This window comes from Amblyraja radiata, chromosome 34 (assembly GCF_010909765.2).
Source record: "Amblyraja radiata isolate CabotCenter1 chromosome 34, sAmbRad1.1.pri, whole genome shotgun sequence".
In the NCBI taxonomy this organism is placed as follows: domain Eukaryota; kingdom Metazoa; phylum Chordata; class Chondrichthyes; order Rajiformes; family Rajidae; genus Amblyraja; species Amblyraja radiata.
The window spans coordinates 11,118,592-11,136,315 of NC_045989.1; the positions used below are offsets into that span (position 1 = coordinate 11,118,592).

The 17,724-nt window shown below is 44.4% G+C and overlaps 1 long non-coding RNA gene across 1 annotated transcript; it reads right to left on the bottom strand.

The window, feature by feature from the left end:
- Positions 1-12,136: 12,136 nt before the first annotated feature.
- On the bottom strand, positions 12,137-15,167 carry LOC116991636. Its single transcript, XR_004416847.1, has 3 exons — positions 14,978-15,167; positions 14,027-14,135; positions 12,137-12,217 (listed from the first exon to the last, which is right to left on the bottom strand). It is a non-coding gene; the product is annotated as an uncharacterized LOC116991636 (long non-coding RNA).
- Between the last annotated feature and the right edge of the window lie 2,557 nt (positions 15,168-17,724).

The window sequence follows — 17,724 nt, forward strand, 5'->3', positions numbered from 1 at the left end:
TCAACTGCCCCCACCCTAGTCCCCCCCCCCACTACCTCCGCCCCCCCCACCCTCACATCTCTTTCCCTCACCCAACGACCTTAACCACAGCCACCTGCCCCCACCTTAGCCCCCCGTGCCCACAACCTCCCTCCCCCCCCCCTCTCCAAGCCAGGTATCTTTTCCGATCAAATTGCACCAGTGCGTAGAACAAAGGAAACAGCTTCGATGTCGGACTGTGGAGTGTCCACATACGGGGAGGTGCCGTGGTTTTTTTTGTTTGCTTGTTGTTCTCACTGGAGCCTTGGCCAGGTTTAGAGCCAACTACAGGAGCCAAGTTGGACAGGGAGATGTTTCTGGAGAAAACAGCCCGTGAGCAAGGTCACGTGGTCCACACTGACAAGCCTGGAACGTCCAATGTCAGGGACATCCAGGATCTGAGTGAGCATGGGCCAACCATCTTGGCAGGGGCTGTGTTTGTCTTGTCACACTATTTATCCTTCCTTCCCATGTAAACAATTGTTTAACAGGATGCAGTGGCAAAACGTATCGTTAAAAAAAAAGATTGTTTTAATAACACAGGCATGAAAGGAACAATCCTTCACCATGGCAACTCTGGATTCAATGTCATCTTTAGAGAGACTCAGTTCTTCCATTGCTTTAAACCCCACTCTTCTTCCAAGGAGAACAGGAAGACATTTGATTTCTATTGAAATGACAACACTCAAAAGCATATCTTGTGGCTGAAGTATTTACAGGCTGCAGTCAGTGTTAGAATGTAGGACAGAAGCTGCAGCAATCCAGGGTAAATAGCCATCGAGCTCGACAGCAAGGGAACTGGCTCTGCAGCCTAACTTGTCCATGCCCATCAAGTTGGCATTCTGAGCTACTACCATTTGCCTGCATTGAGCCAATCGCCCTCTGTCCATATGCCTGTCCAAATGTCTTTTGAAGGACCAGAGACCTTGGGAAAAATATCAGAAGTGTGGATCTAGAGAAGATGGAGGCAAAATTTAATAACCCTGAGCAAAAGTACAGGGGTGATGAGAGGCACAATTTGCATTTTGTTTCTGTGAGTCTTTCTTCTGTGTTACGCTGCAAGGATTTAGGTAGTTCCCGATGCCTTGCAGGTAGTTGGGTGTTGATCACAGGGAGGTACAGTAGCATCAGAGGGGTATTGAATAGGGGAGGCCTGAATCCTATCCTCATCACTGCACATACCACATACATCGATTGTAGTGAGTGACTTGATTTATTCATTCCCCTGCATTGGGGGCATTATAATGCCCCGAGCATCACTGCATTAACCCCCCCCCCCCTCCCCCACCCCTCCCCCCCCCTCCTCAGACCCTCAGACCCTGTGCTTTTTAGGCTTCCCTTTGCCCCCTTCCAAATGCTTATCCTACACACTGCTGCCCATATCCCAGTGCACAGCACGTCCCATTCACCCGTCACTCCCTGGGCTTACTGACCTAGATAACTCCATCTGCAGGATTGCACACAATTGTACCTACATAGAAGGGAGACATTCAACCCAGCCAGCCTTGTAAACATCAGCCCCATTCCCTATAGCTTATTCTCACTCACATGTCCATCAATTCCCCAATGACCCTCCCAATCAACTACATCAGGGGCACACTAAAGCGGCCAGTTAACCTTCAAGCATATCTCTGCAATCCCTCCTGTCCGCTTTTCAACTCTCTCCCGACCTCAGCAATACCCCCTTGCAGCCCCCACATTCTTCAGCCTTACAAACCTTCCAAGGTCTCAGCACCCCTACAGTTCCAGCCTCGTGCATGCCTGATTCTATTGATTCACCACTGGCGACCTTGCCTTCAGTTCCAGGGGCCCTAGGCTTTGAAATTCCTTCCTTAAACTTCTCTGTTGCTCAATGTCAACATCCTTTCTCAAGGCAGACCATAAGGGCCACCTACTTAACCAACTGTCAAAGTTCCTCTTGACATGGTTCAGTGATAAACTCTGTTTGGTTACTCTACCCTAAAGTACCTTCGAATATGTTAAGCCTTTGAAAGGTCCATTGTGGATGTAGTGTTGTGTTGACAACTAGTTCAGCAGAAACCATAGACTGGTAGAATCATATACCACGGAAACAAGTCCATCAGTCCAGCCCATCAATATCACGTTTCCAATAAGACCATTTTATTCATCCCACAATCTCATCAACTCCCTCTCGATTCTGGACCTACCTGCACAATGAGTGCAATTGACAGTGACCAAATAACCCACCAACCCGCACGTCTTGGGTAAGGTGTAGGAAGCTGAAGTACTCGGAGGAAGAACAGGAAAAACATGCAAACTCATCGCTGTCAGACCAGGGTTAGCATCAAGTCTGGTGTTGGTTTGGTACCGACATGTATACCAAGATACAGTGAAGAGAATTGTTTTGTGTGTTATCCAAGCAAATCATACCACACATGAGCATATTAGCTAATGCAAATTAGAACAATTTCCAACTGCAGCATATAGTGTTACAGCTGCTGAGAAAGTGCAGGTTAAAAAATGCAAGGGCTGCAACAAGGTAGATTGGAAGATTGGGAATTCATCCCTAGCATATGAGAGGCCGATTCAGTAATCTGATATCAGCAGGGAGGAAGCTGTTCCTGAATCTGGTGGGACATCCTTTTCAACTTTTGTACCTTCAGTCTGATGGGAGAGGGGAGAAGAGCAAATGACCAGAATGTGAATGATCCTTTATTATGTTGACTGCTTTTCCAAGGCAACACAAACTGTTGATGGAGTGAGACTGGTTTGCATGACGAACTGGGCTGCATCCACAACTCTGTAATTCTTTCCAGTCTTGGCAGAGAGGTTGCCAAACCAAGTTCTGAAGCATCCCAGTAAGATGCTCTCTATGGTGCATCTGTAAAGTGCATCAGAGATACTGAAGATGGTGTTATCTGTAAACTTCTAAACAGTTAGAGCACAATTTGGTTGCACTGTCGTGAGTGTTTTGGGAATAGAGCAAAGGGCTGAGAATGCATCCTTGCTGATCCAGTGTTGAGAACTATCATGGAAGATCTTTTGTTGCCTATCCTCACTGACTGCAGTCTGTAGGTCAGGAAATTGAGCATCCAGTCACAGAGGGAGATGCAGAGTCAGAATTACGTGAATTTGGAGATGAGTTTGATTGGGATTATGATGTTGAAGGCAGAGTATAGTCAATGAATGTGAGTCTGACATAGGTGTCCATATTATCCAGTTGTTCTGGGATGAGTGTAGAGCCAGGTAGATGGATCTACCGTGGATCTGTTGTGGTGGTAGCGAATCGCAGTAGATCAAGGCTGTATAGGAGGCTGGATCTAGATGACTGTTGTGAGGCAGCAGCTTCACAATCTGCATCACTGCACTGCCACTTTCAGAAACAGGATCTATTGTAATTTGTACATCTCATACCTATGCCAGTCAATGACATGACCTTTCAGTCTAACAGGAGGCTCCTATTGCAATACCTACTACTTTTTCTAGGCTGCTGGATATTTAAGGTTGTTATTCCGATGTACGCTTAGACTTTCCAATCCCTGAGGTAACCCCTGTGTCACTTCCCAGCCATGTATTTCTCTCTGCTTTAATCTGCTAGCCCAGGACACTCACCGTCTTATCTATGGGAAATCCAACGTCACAACTGCTTGGAAGGATTTTGATCCTGTTGTCCTGGGACATAACAAACAATGCCCTTCAACAAATAAAAATTCTCAAACTGCAAAACAAGATGGCTGGATTCAACTTAGTATTTTTGCCAATGTATGGCCAAGTAGGAACCAAATTTGTATTCGGTTGTATGAGCTAACTCAGCCATGATCACATTGAATGGCGGTGCTGGCTCAGGGCCAAATGGCCTACACCTGCACCTATTGTCTATTGTCTAACTGTGCCTGGCAGTGCTGTGACATAGAGGCATGGAGTTGCACTCCTGAAGTTTGCTTCCAGTGATATGCCTCATATTGTAAATGGACTAAACACACCATAACATTTCCATCCAATTTTACTCTGTGCTATATGTTAACTGTTATGGTTGAATTCTGTTTAACCCCTGCCAATTACTGAGGACTACTGAGGAAGAAAGATTTCCATTTCCAGTGCGCCCTGAAGGGGGGGGGGGGGGGGGCACCAAGCCCACGAATGTCTGCTCAGTCTTGTAATGCTGGAAGTACAGAGATATTAAGAGAGCTGGTAGAGGAGTCACTTCAGCACATGGTGACTGAGCAGGGTTCCATTTCTAGTTTTATAATTGCTGTGACTTTCCTCATTCCGTGTTTTGATTTGAAGCCAACTCAATACCACCAGCAAACAAAAATTGCTTATGATAATTGTTCAAGAGCAGAAATGTCATTCTTCTTACAATCCACACGTCAGTCATGATGCCTAGCCAACAAATGTCTCTCGCCTGAGACATACATATGTGTACATGCACGAGTTGACTGCATTTAGCTTGTTGATAGTTGGAGCTTGAAGGTCAGTGAATACTTTACAAAGGATCTGTGCCATCAGGATTGAACAAATTCCAGGCGCAAAATCTTCAGTCAGTGCAGCCACAAAATTGTGTTTTGCTAAAATACAATTGTGGCTTAAATTGCAAATGATGTCTAGGTTCCATAAACAAATTCTTCTCTTCCCTTTATGCAAAATTTCCAACTCCTTCCCTTATCCTCCTTTCTATCCTATTATTTCTTTATGCTGATCTAGAACATACTCCATTCTCTTCTGCTCCCTCAGTGGAAAGTGAGATGAAAGACGATGTGGCTATGGAGGAGTGACCAGCCCAGAATTCATAGCAGGTATGAAAGTCCTTTAGTAGGTCAACACACTTCCTTGTAATGGGGCTATGCTGCTGTTAGCATGATTCAAATCTCTCACCTCCACGGCACTCCCTCTTGGCTTCAGCCAGAGAGAACTAACATTACTGCCAAGAAATAATGGGTGAAGGAGAGACATTTAAATATTTATATATAAAGAAATATTCTGTCCTTCATGATCTTGGGGCATAGCATTGGCTTCGTAGCCAATGACAATGGTTGAGGTCAGTCACTGGTGCATTTTGGGCTTATCAGCAGGCAATTTGTGCACAGCAAGATCCAAGAAGAAGCATTGCAATAATTCTCAAACCTTTCCTGCATCCAAATGGATGTAGAAGATGCTCAATTGCAGCAAATGCATTATTCATTCCAACTTCAAATTTCAGAAGTGCCCACAGTTACCAAAAGGGCATTGCCCAGAATTCATGGAGTCATAGAGTGATACAGTGTGGAAACAGGCCCTACGGCCTAACTTGCCCACACCGGCCAACATGCCCAGCTACACTAGCCCCACCTGCCCATGTTTGGCCAGTATCCCTCCAAACCAGGGCTGTCTTAACGCATGGGCACGTTGGGCAGTTGCCCGGGCCCCACGAGGATAGGGGCCCCATGCTAATCAATGTATTGTAGAATGTTATTGTAGAACATGAAAACGGAGAAGAACATTGCAAGTGCCTGATGGCATATTTGATTCGGCGTAAAGAAACGGACGTGTAGGGGCCCCAGTGCACTGCTTTGCCTGGGGGCCAATAATGCTGTTACAACAACACTGCTCCAAACCTATCCTATCCATGTACTTGTCTAACTGTTTCTTAAATGTTGGGATAGTCCCAGCCTCAACTACCTCCTCTGGCAGCTTGTTCCATACACCCACCACCCTTTGCGTGAAAAAGGTACCCCACAGATTCCTATTAAATCTTTTCCCCTTCACCTTAAAACCTATGTCCTCATGTCCTCGATGCGCCTACTATGGGCAAGAGACTGTGCATCTACCCGATCTATTCCTCTCATGATGCTATCCATCTCTATAAGATCACCCCTCATCCTCCTGTGCTTCAAGGAATGGAGTCCCAGTCTACCCAACCTCTCCCTACAGCTCAGACCCGCTAATCCTGGCAACATCCTCGTAAATCATCTCTGTACCCTTTCCAGCTTGACAACATCTTTCCTATAACATGGTGCCCTGGACTGAAGTGGAGCTATATAAATGCAAGTTATTCTTTATAATTCATTGTTTCACTTAAAGATTAAATGGAAGTGAGGGGGTTAAAGCAGAGCATTCCGAACTATATTCCTGTTACAAGCTTTGGGGAGCATAATGTTATTGAGGTTTGTGGTTTCCTGTGAACTTTAGAGATGTTTTAATACCAGCAAAGAAACCAATCTGTAAGAATGTTTCCTGTAATGATTCAACTCCAACTTTCAGAACCAGTTCTCCTTTAAATAGTATGTTGGTCAGAGCCATAAGCCTAATTCACTTTATAAGACAGGTATGTGCTTGTTTCTCAAGTTTGCATGCCTTCGACTGTCGGCAAAAGAAGCTGAAAAACCTTTTAAGGCAGATAATGCTTGTTTAAAACTTGCCTCTGCCAACCAGCAGGGCCAAGTTGGTCACGTCTCACTGAAAGCTAATACCGCCTGTCATTCTAAAAGGCAATTAGTGGCGAGGCCTCTCTAACTCCAGAGATGGGAAAGGGGAAGCTTTAACAGAGATTAGTGTAGGAGATGCAATGAAAAACTCTAATAGGCAGAAACTGGACCTATTTGCACACATCGATCTGGCTATCAAAGCTGTTTTGCGCATGCTGGATCACAAAGGCAATTATTTCCAGGTTGATAAGCAAACATTAGAGAGATTGGCCATCTGTAATAGCCTCATCTAATGGGCTTTGCACATTTAGTAGTGGAAATTGGGCAACAAGTCCAACCTGTGTCCTGAGTTTTTCATTCAAGTCAAGAGTCAAGAGAGTTTATGGTCATGTGTCCCAGATAGGACAATGAAATTATTGCTTGCTGCAGCACGACAGAATATTTTAGGCATAAATACAGATCAGATCAGTGTGTTCGTATACCATAGAATATATATATATATATATACACATAAATACACAGATAAAGTGCAATAGGCTGTTATAGTTCATGGTTTGTTTGAAGTTGTGTTCAATGGTCTGATAGCTGTGGGGAAGAAGCTGTTCCTGAACCTGGATGTTGCAGATTTCAGGCTCCTGTACCTTCTACCTGATGGCAGCGGAGAGATGAGTGTGTGGCCAGGATGGTGTGGGTCCTTGATGATGCTTGCCAGCCTTTTTGAGGCAGCGCCTGCGATAGATCCCCTCGATGGTAGGGAGGTCAGAGCCGATGATGGACTGGGCAGTGTTTCCAACTCATAGTAAAACAAGAGATACTGACAAAGAGATGTTGATTGAAGGATTGTCACTGGAACATCAATGTTCTGTACACAGCCACTGCTGCCATTAAGCATCACCGACAGGTAACAGAATCTCTGCATTATGCATCTCACTATAATATTTGCAATCACTGGCCCCTTGCGGACCGTGTAACATGCAGTGTTTTGTGGCTTCTCATGCATTGGGTCTCGTGCAAAGTTTGACGAGTGTCTTAACTCATGGGAGAAGTCCATGTTATCTTTTCCTCTCCACTCCCTCGCAGCAGTTCATCCTGCCTTGTACATGCTCTGTAACCATTAACTCATGGGGAGCATGGGAATAACGTGACAGTTGCCATTGGAAACCGTGTGGGTCTCGTTTTACTGTCTGACTCTGAATGAAAACCACCCTGATGATTTTTTTTCCCCCCATGTGGATTTTTCACTCACCTGTCCATTGGTTGGGAATTATCTAACTGGCACTGACACTGCACAATTTAGAGTCCCCAAAATTATCCTATTTCTAGGCACATGCCTTCTGAATGCATAAATTATGTTTGTGCCAAGGCAACATGTGGGAATTGGTGGAGTTCTGACTGACCCCAAGACCACATCCAAGTATCTACATTTTGAGGAAGTTCGCCGCAGAGTTGCTGAGCTGAAGTCTGAGCTACTGATATTACAGTGAGTCGGGGGAAGGAAAAATGTACATGGAAGCTGGTTCTAGGTGGATGTCACACCCTTTAAGTTAGAGAGGGGCTGAATTTGGCAGGTGTCAGGGACTACTGGGCTGGCAGTAAACCTCAACCTTCAATCTTGCTGGCAGTTAGTAAGTACTAGATGCCTGTTGAGATGTGAACCAGACGGTCTGACAATGAGTAGTTAGGCGTAGTTAGACTCCATGATCACACTCATAAGTTCATAAGTTTTAGGAGCAAAAATTAGGCCATTCCGCCCATCAAGTCTACTCCACCATTCAATCATGGTTGATCTATCTTTCCCTCTCAACCCCATTCTCCTGCCTTCTCCCCATAACCCCTGACACCCATACTAATCACTCATGGCTCAATGGTGTTGACTTCATGCCCCTCTTCAGATGTTTAAGAAAGAACTGCAGATGCTGGAAAAATCGAAGGTAGACAACAAAAAAACGCTCGAGAAACTCAGCGGGTGAGGCAGCATCTATGGAGAGAAGGAATTGGCGACGTTCGCACAATTACCTCCCTCATTACGACACTGGGAGGGATGCGGTGGGTGGGCCCATGTGCTGTTGTTCAGATAAGACTTTCACCACGGTCCTATCTCAACCGTCAACTGCTGGCTATCAGTAACATCACCAACACCTGCAGCACTTTGCAGCACATTGATTAAACAGTAGGTCTAAGCTTATTATTGTCATGTGTACTGAGGTACAGTACAACGCTCTGTTTTGCATGCTATTCAATCAAATCGGATAATACTATGATACAATCAAGCCAAACTCAAGTGTGTCGGAATGAACTGGAGATGCGGGTTTACACCGAAGATAGACACAAAATGCTGGAGTAACTCATCTCTGCATCTCTGGAGAAAAGGAGTAGGTAACGCTTTGGGTCGGAACCCCAAACTCAAGTAGTGCTTTCTGTGTGCAGGATATACCCTGGTGGTGAATGCAGGGGGTTCTCTTCAGTGATCTGGCCAACATTCATCCTTCGATCAACAGCATTAAAACAGATAATGTGGCCATTATTTTGCTCTGGCTGAAACTGTGGCCGAGCTTCCGGAACGTTTCTCTGTGAAATGCTTTGAGACATGCTTGGATCCAGAAAGGTTCTGTAACAACCCATATTCTTTCTGTTCCGGGAAGACAGAAATGGGGTAGCAGAGGTGTGAAGGGCCAAATTATTTCCTGTCTTGCAAAGCCCATCCGAGGAAGCTAGTGATGTAATTAAATTTAAAGCCCAGACCAGCTTTCCAATGACATCATCAGAGCAGACATGATCGATGGTTGAATATTAGCCAGATGCAGAGTAATTTTTAACAGGAGGCTGTCAGTTGTGTTTGGATTTGCACATACCTGAGTTGGTGTGGGTCCTAAATACCTGGTAAAGAAAACAAAATGCCTAAGCTTTTGTTGACAATAAAATAGCATGAAATCCAGCCTTTTATCCCATCATTTGCACAGCATTACTGGAGTAAACAAAGAAAGGCAGATTGCTACATGAGGGCCCACCTAATTGTGTAAAGGCTTCCCAGACAACGGGCCTGTAGAACAAATTCCAGGATATCAGGCATGGATAAAATCATATTCTACATTCTCATCGTGTGCTGTGAATGACCTCTCTGCCAATGTACTGGTTTCTGCATTGTGCTTCAAACTGCATTTGTGTCTCAAGTGCACCATGTGCCTCAGTCTATGTCACACAGATACGCAGGCAATAGAGGGATATGGATCGTGTGCAGGCAGATGAGATTAGTTTACCTTGATATTATGTTCGGCACAGGCAATGTGGGCAGTAGGGTCTGTTTCTGGGCTGTACTGTTCTATGTTCTATGTCCGTGCACATCTAGGTAGCTGATGGAGTCTGCAGGTTGCTAAGGAAGATGAGTGCCCACAGTATCAAAGGGCAGATACTAGCATGGATAGCAGGCTGGCTGGATGGTAGAAGACAAAGATTGGCAATAAAGGGGTCTTTTCCTGGTGACAAGCGGAGTTCCGCAGGGGTCAGTGCTGGGGCCACTACTCTACACATTGTATATTAATAATTTGGATGAGGGGATTGAAAGCTTTGTGGCCAAGTTTGCAGATGATATGAAAATAGGTGGAAGGGCAGTTAGTGTAGAGAAATCAGGGACTCTGCAGATGGACATGGACAAGTTGGGAGAGTGGGCAGAGAAGTGGCAGATGGAATATAGTGTAGCCAAATGTGGAGTCATGCATTTTGGTAGTAGGAATAAAGGTTTAGACTATTTTCTAAATGGGGAGAGAATCCAGAAATTGGCAGTGCAAAGGGACTTGGTAGTGCTGGTGCAGGATTCCCAAAAAGTTAATCTGCAAGTCAAATCGGTAGTAAAGAAAGCAAACTCAATGCTAGCATTTATTCCAAGGGGGCTTGTATACAAAAATAGGGAATGTAATGCTGATGCTCTATAAGGCACTGGTAAGGCCATATTTGGAATAATGTGAGCGATTTTAGGCACCATATCTGAGGTAGGACATGCTGGCTCTGGAGAGGGTCAGCCATCATGAGTGTTTGTCGGCACTGGCTCTGAACTCGCTGGAGTTTAGAAAAATGAGGGGGGAAACCTCATTGAAACGTACAGAATAGTGAAAGGCTTGGATAGAGTAGATGTGGAGAGGATGTTTCCACTAGTGGGAGAGTCTAGGACCAGAGGTCATAGCCTCAGAATTAAAGGATGTTCTTTTAGGAAGGAGATGAGGAGAAATTTATTTAGTCAGAGGGTGGTGAATCTGTGGAATTATTTGCCACAGAAGGCTATAGAGGCCTAGTCAGTAGATATTTTTAAAGCAATAATATTTTGAATATATTAATATCAGGCACAGGCCCTTCAAATACATTGCATATAAAAAATGTTAAAATTTATTTCAGTTGTTTCTAAATATCTGCAATTTTAATTAGATAATGTGTTATCAGTGATGTCGATGGAGGAAGAAATTTTGCTGAGGACATCAGGGAAAGCTACCCCCATTTTTGTTTTAAATGGTGCTACAGGAACTCTTGCACTTAAAGTTTGGTTTAATCCTTCACTGAAAAGACAGGCCTTCTGACAAGTGCTTCGTAGACAAGGTTTTGGGATCAACCACATGAGGCCTAGTTGTTATTTGCAGCCTACTTTAGCTCATCAGTCAGCCATAACACAAGGTCCATAGCTCAGTTAAACCCGGAGTCTGTTTAAAGTGAATACTGTTCCAGGGATTGTCCAGGGTTAGGGATTAGACCAGGTTCAACATTATCTGACCTATTCACCTCATCTCTCTCTCAATATGACCCATTAAGTATTTTATCTTCTTTTCAGATTTCCAGCATATGCTTTTTTCTTTTTAAATTTTCACCTTCTGAAGACCAGTTGACCACCATAAAAATCCCCCAAATCTTCATGTAACACCTTACCTCACACAAGTCCTATCCTTCTCCAGAGAGCAGGTCACAAATTAAATCCTCAAACAACAAACACCGAGTGTCTCCTTATAACCATATAACAATTTCAGCACGGAAACAGGCCATCTCGACCCCTCTAGTCCGTGCCGAACACATAATCTCCCCTAGTCCCATATACCTGCGCTCAGACCATAACCCTCCATTCCTTTCCCATCCATATAACTATCCAATTTATTTTTAAATGATAAAAACGAACCTGCCTCCACCACCTTCACTGGAAGCTCATTCCACACAGCTACCACTCTCTGAGTAAAGAAGTTCCCCCTCATGTTACCCCTAAACTTCAGTCCCTTAATTCTCAAGTCATGTCCCCTTGTTTGAATCTTCCCTACTCTCAGTGGGAAAAGCTTTTCCACATCAACTCTGTCTATCCCTCTCATCATTTTAAAAACCTCTATCAAGTCCCCCCTTAACCTTCTGCGCTCCTTGGATTGCCTCCAGTCGTTCTTCACATAATGATGTACCCACGACAAGCCCAAATATTACTCCTACATAACCTTAAGATAATTATAGATCATACCCCTGTGCACATTCCAATCGTTTATTTGGTGCTATTTCACCACCTGCAAACAATGAATCAATGATTTCACTGACAATCCAATTACTTGGTTTTATCCATTTACAAAGGTGCCCTTAAAGGTACAGTCCATGTTAACAACTGAACATCATAATAGTGCTGGTACACAAAAATGCTGGAGAAACTCAGCGGGTGCAGCAGCATCCTATTTCCTTCGCTCCATAGATGCTGCTGCACCCGCTGAGTTTCTCCAGCATTTTTGTGTACCTTTGATTTTCCAGCATCTGCAGTTCCTTCTTGAACATTATAATAGTCCTTGTGTGTTTACCACAAGCAATGACATGGAGATCTGTCAGTTGACCTACAGAAAAGAAAAAAAAATAGCACTTCAGTAGTGCCTTTCAGATGTCGCACAGGGCTGGATATCCAATGATGTACAATAGAAGTAAGTAGAGGAAATCCACATTGTGTGCCAGTTTCTGCACAGCAAACCCGTAGGTGGAGCGGAGTGGGCGCCGCCGATTTCAACATCGGGAGCCTGGGAGCTCCAAACCGGCGCGGCCTTGTCGGCTTCGGAAGCCGCGGTCTCCAGCTAGATAGCTGCCGTTCCAGGTGGCCCAGCCGCTGAGAGGACTGTCCCGACGCTGGGGCAAGACCACCCGGTGAGAACAGCCAGGAACATCGGGCCTCTGTAGAGGCAATTGCGGTGGCCTCAATAGGCCTGACTTTGGGGTGAACTTGGGATAGGGACTGGACATTGTGCCTTCCCCCACAGTGGTGTCCATTGTGGGGGGATGATTTTTTGTCTGTAAGGTAATCCTGTTAGTCTTTGTCCAAGATGGCTGCCGTGAAGGGAGAGTGGACGCTGGCGCGCTTTAGCTGCCGCTGCTCTCTCTTCACATTGTGTTTTTGATTTTTGTTTTTGGACTGAATTCTGTTTTTAATTTGTGTTTCTGTGATGTCTTTATTATTTATTTTATTCTGATTATATGTTTATATTCCTGTTAATCTATGTAAGGTGTCCTTGAGATGTCTGAAAGGCGCCCAACAAATAAAATGTATTATTATTATTATTACAAATAGCATTGCAGTAATGACTGGATGATCTGTTTTTCTGTGATGGTGATTGAGGGGAAAATATTAGGCATGTCACCAGGAAAATTATCCAAGTTCTTTTTCTATGGAGATCTTTTACATTCACCCGTGTCAACAGATAGATCCTTGGTTTAATAGCTCACTGGGCAGTGAGGTGCTCCCTCAGTACTGCATTTTGATGGCAGTCTTCATTCTTGAACACAATTTTCTGAATTTGTACCTATCAGCTTCAGAGGCGAGAGGAATGCCTACCAAGATGTGGTTGACTCAACACTACCTTCTGACCTATGAAAACACTCGAGACTGCTGACGCTGGAATCTTGAGCAAGAAACAAATTGCGGAGGAACTCAGCAGGCCAGGCAGCATCTGTGGAAGGAAATGGACAGGCAATATTTCTAATCGGGGGGGGACAGAAAAAAACACAAAGTGCTGGAATGACTCAACAGGTCAGAAAGCATCTCTGGAGAACATGGATAGGTGATGTTTCAGGTTGGGCCCCATCACTCGTGTATTTTTCTGTAAACCAGCATCTGTAAACCAGTTCCTTGTTTCTCCATTTCTAGTCAGGAATCTTCTTCAGCCAAATTGTGCATTAGCAACGATGCCATGGACATCTGCCATTTGACCTACAGAAAGAAAAAGATGCCCGTCGGAGGTGACTTTCAGATGTTGCAAAGTACTGTACCTCTTGGCCTTTGCATATACGAGTGATTGAAAGAATTGCAATAAAAATAAAATTACTTTGAAGTGTATGATAAACAAGTAGGCAGGGGTCCATAAACCATTTGCTCCATCAAATAACACCCCAAATAGGTAAATCACAATTAATCCTAAGTATCTTCAAAATAATTCCTGTAGTTTTCTCCTGTAAGGGTAAGAGCCGAGAAAAGCTAGCCTATGTTGAAATATTATGCTGAGGTTGAACCTGCTGTAATTAACCACGTTCAAAGGTCATTTATTGTCATGTGTATGAATTAAGGTATGGTGATATGCAACTTACCATACAGCCATACTTTTAAAAAAGCAACAAGGCACACAACTACATAAAAGTTAACATAAATAGTCCCCACATACCTCTCTGTGATGGAAGTCCAATCTTCTTCAAAGTGATTGCTTAAATAGTTATCAGGTGCGAATGAATGAGTTTAAACTTTCTTAAAGGGTCTCTGTCTTCATGGAAAAGCTAGAAAAAAAAGTTTACAATACAATAACGTGGCCTCTACTGAGACGCAGGGTCTCTGCTGGGATCTGCCAAACAGGCTAGGCTAGTCTTCCCTTTTAACCAATGTTTTTAATCTGCACTGTTGTTGCCGGTAGGCAGAGGAACATTAGGAGTTGTACGGCTCTTTGGCACCATGACATCTGTACCCTGCATCACAGCACCTTTGACAATTTAAGTCAATTTGCAAAATCTGAAGTTGTAACTGAGATATTTGAGGAGATCAAAAGCTTTATAAGTATTAAGAATGGTCTTAAAGGAGGAGAGAGGTGGAGGGGACGAGCGAGGGAAATGTACCTGGACCAACAATGAAGAGATACAGCCTGGAGACATTATCAAGTGACTCTAGTCCAGGGTGTTGTGTATCTAGCTGTTTAATCAACAGATGTGGCATTGACTGTAATGCTTTATGTGATTGAATAGCTTGCTAACAGTAAATGTCTGGGTCTCACCCGCACTAATATTTACATACCTGCACTCAAACGAATACACGTACACTAATGCAGGCACATGCTTGTATCGACACACATATATAGACATGCTTTGACATGCACACTCACGTGCACATTCACTCACAGACCCACATGCTAACTGTAACAGACAGACCATACACACATACATGCTCATAAACTTACGCACTCAAAACACACGACTCACTGGCAAAGATTCAGCTCCTTTGGGAAAAATGGTGAGGGGTAGTCCTCACCCACAGAATCACTGTCCAGTGAGAGAGGAACATGAAGTTTGTGGCAGATTTTCGCCTTTCACTGTCACAGGGTGAAAGACATATCCTTGGTGCTACTTACATTTTTCTGACATGAACTGCGTCCTGTTCAAAAGACATCACATGAGGATCAGGCAAGGGTTTAAATTATAAGAGTGAGGTTTTTACAAGGTGCAGACATGATATTCGGGCTTGCGCCCTTCTGATGTGCCAGCTGTCTGCTCCACTCTTGTTTCCCCAGGGTGCAACAGCCCTTGTCTTTATTAACTCCTTTCCAGGCTGCAGACTGCAGTTCAAGGACAGTGCATGCTACAGTTCAGTGCCTTGTCAAAATACCCCACCAGTCAGGCTGCAGAATGCCCCTGGACTCGCATGCTGCAGCGTAAATAATATTATTGAAACTGGGCAGAAGGAGAGCACTGGGCGGGGTAGGGGAGTTGGGGAGGGGATAAAAGAGGGAGAATTGGCAAAGAGCAGAGTGAGGGGTGATGTGGGAGGAGGGATGGTGGGACAGAGTAATGCTGTAGGTGGGGAGGAAGGGGAGTGGGGAGTGGGGAGGGGGGGTTTAGTGCAGAGGTTAACTGCACAGCACAGAATCAACAATAAAATAAGTGTTTTCCCCAAACCAAGCTGCTTTACTTGAGACCAGTTTTATTTAGTTGCTATTTGCTCTTGTGACCTAATTACTCTGTAAACAGGAAGCAATCTAGTTTTCCTCAGTTTAAACAAAATACCAATGCTCTTTTCCAGGCTGACCTTTGATTGACCACGCGCAGAGATTTTGAATGGAGTGCGTTCTTATCCTATCCTGCTGCCGTTCAGCTTCTTGAATGGTTGGGAGAAGGTAATGATTCCTTGCAGGAACAGCACCTCGAGCCAGCCCTGACATTCAGTTACGTCATGGCCGCCCTGCACCTTTCAATTCACATTACTTTAATACCCTTTGGCAGCAAAACCTCCTCAGCCTCAGGTTTTAAGTTACTTGTTTAAGTGGTCTGCAGCTTTTTGTGGGCAAGTATTTCTGAGAAATGGCTCTTTAGGCCTGGGCGGTTCTTACTTATTTCTGAAATATGATCTCTTCTACCTGAGAGGCAATCCCTTGTTTCTGGGGAATGAACCCTGATGTTAAGGAGATAATCCCTATTTCTGGTACAATTTCCTACATTTGTATTCAGAAGGGTGTGATTGCATAGTTGTTAATTTACTGGCCTTATACAGATAGAGGTTTAGACCATTGATCCAGAGACGTAAGTTTGAAGTCACACAGCAGATCGGAAATAAAATTCATGTCATTAAAATAACCCAGAAATGAAACTCCAACTGCTTCGCCAGTCCCCTGTATGTGATTCCAGAGCCACCTATCTGCTGACTCTTGGGTGCCTCCTCAGTTCAGAGTCAATTAATAAATGCTGGCAATGCCAGTGACATGCAAATTACACGAAGGGCTAATTAAAGCTTCTTGGGAACAAATCCTTTTGCTGTCTGTCTGTCTGCCTTTATGAAGTCAGCTTTCTTTGACTCAGGAAAGGTTGGGATGAGGGAGGAAATGTCTGAATCTTCCTTCCCTTGTTACATTCACTTCTGAGCCGTTCTCATTGACAATCAGTACAATCTTCCCCCGGTGGAGACAAACAATAGCACTTACTCCCACACCACCCATCCCCTCACTCTCCACAACCCAGATGCTCTCCTGACCAAGATTAACTCACAAAGAGCTGGGACTTTGCTGCCTCTCTGCAACCTCAGTAGAACAGAGGCAGATCGTCTGATCCAGAAGACATTTTTTAGACTTTAATGGTACAGTGCGGAAACAGGCCCTTCGGCCCACGGAGTCAGTGCCGACCAGCGATCAACCCGTATATTAGCACTATCCTACACACTAGGGACAATTTACAATTTTATCTAAGTCAATTAACCTCCAAACCTGCACGTCTTTGGACTGTGGGAGGAAATCGAAGCACCCAGAGAAAACCCATGTGGTCACAGGGAGAACGTACAAACTCCTGACAGACTGCACCCCGAATCAGGATCGAACCCAGGTCTTTGGCGTTGTGAGGCAGCAACTCTACCGCTGCACCACTGTGCCGCCCTAACATTAAAAGATTGGTGCAGGAATGATTTCTGCCACTCAAGAGGTTTGTTGGGGACAGAAAACAAATCCCTTCACTGGCTAAGACAACAATCTCTAAAGCTGTTTAAGAAGGAACTGCAGATGCTGGAAAATCGAAGGTACACAAAAAAGCTGGAGAAACTCAGCGGGTGCAACAGCATCTATGGAGCGAAGGAAATAGGCAACGTTTCGGGCCGAAACGTTGCCTATTTCCTTCGCTCCATAGATGCTGCTGCACCCGCTGAGTTTCTCCAGCTTTTTTGTGTACCTTCAATCTCTAAAGCTGCCTATGCATTGTAGTGCACGTACTGTAGGTGCACCAACCTCATGTGTGATAAACCCACATCACCTCAAACCTCCATTACATTTTGGAGCTGTTCCTTTGCCCGTAAAAATATCTGATGTATTCCTCTCTCTGACAAATGCTTTTGAACATTTACACAACAGAAATTTGATGGGCCGTACAGTCAAAAACCTGGGGACAGTTCAATACTGTGTAGTTTTGAGACCATCCATTTTGGACACAGGTCTGGGTAACTTCCCCCAATAAAATTTTCTCTTCAAAATTGGCATCATCTGCTTCTAGTGTCTTCTCTTCCTGTTGATGTGCCTTTCCACAATCTTTCTTTTATTCCTGATACTGTGGTAGTAGCTCCTCTGAACTTGCCTCGCGTCCTAATCTGTAAACAATCCACTCTTAGTTGTGGGTCCCTTTTATG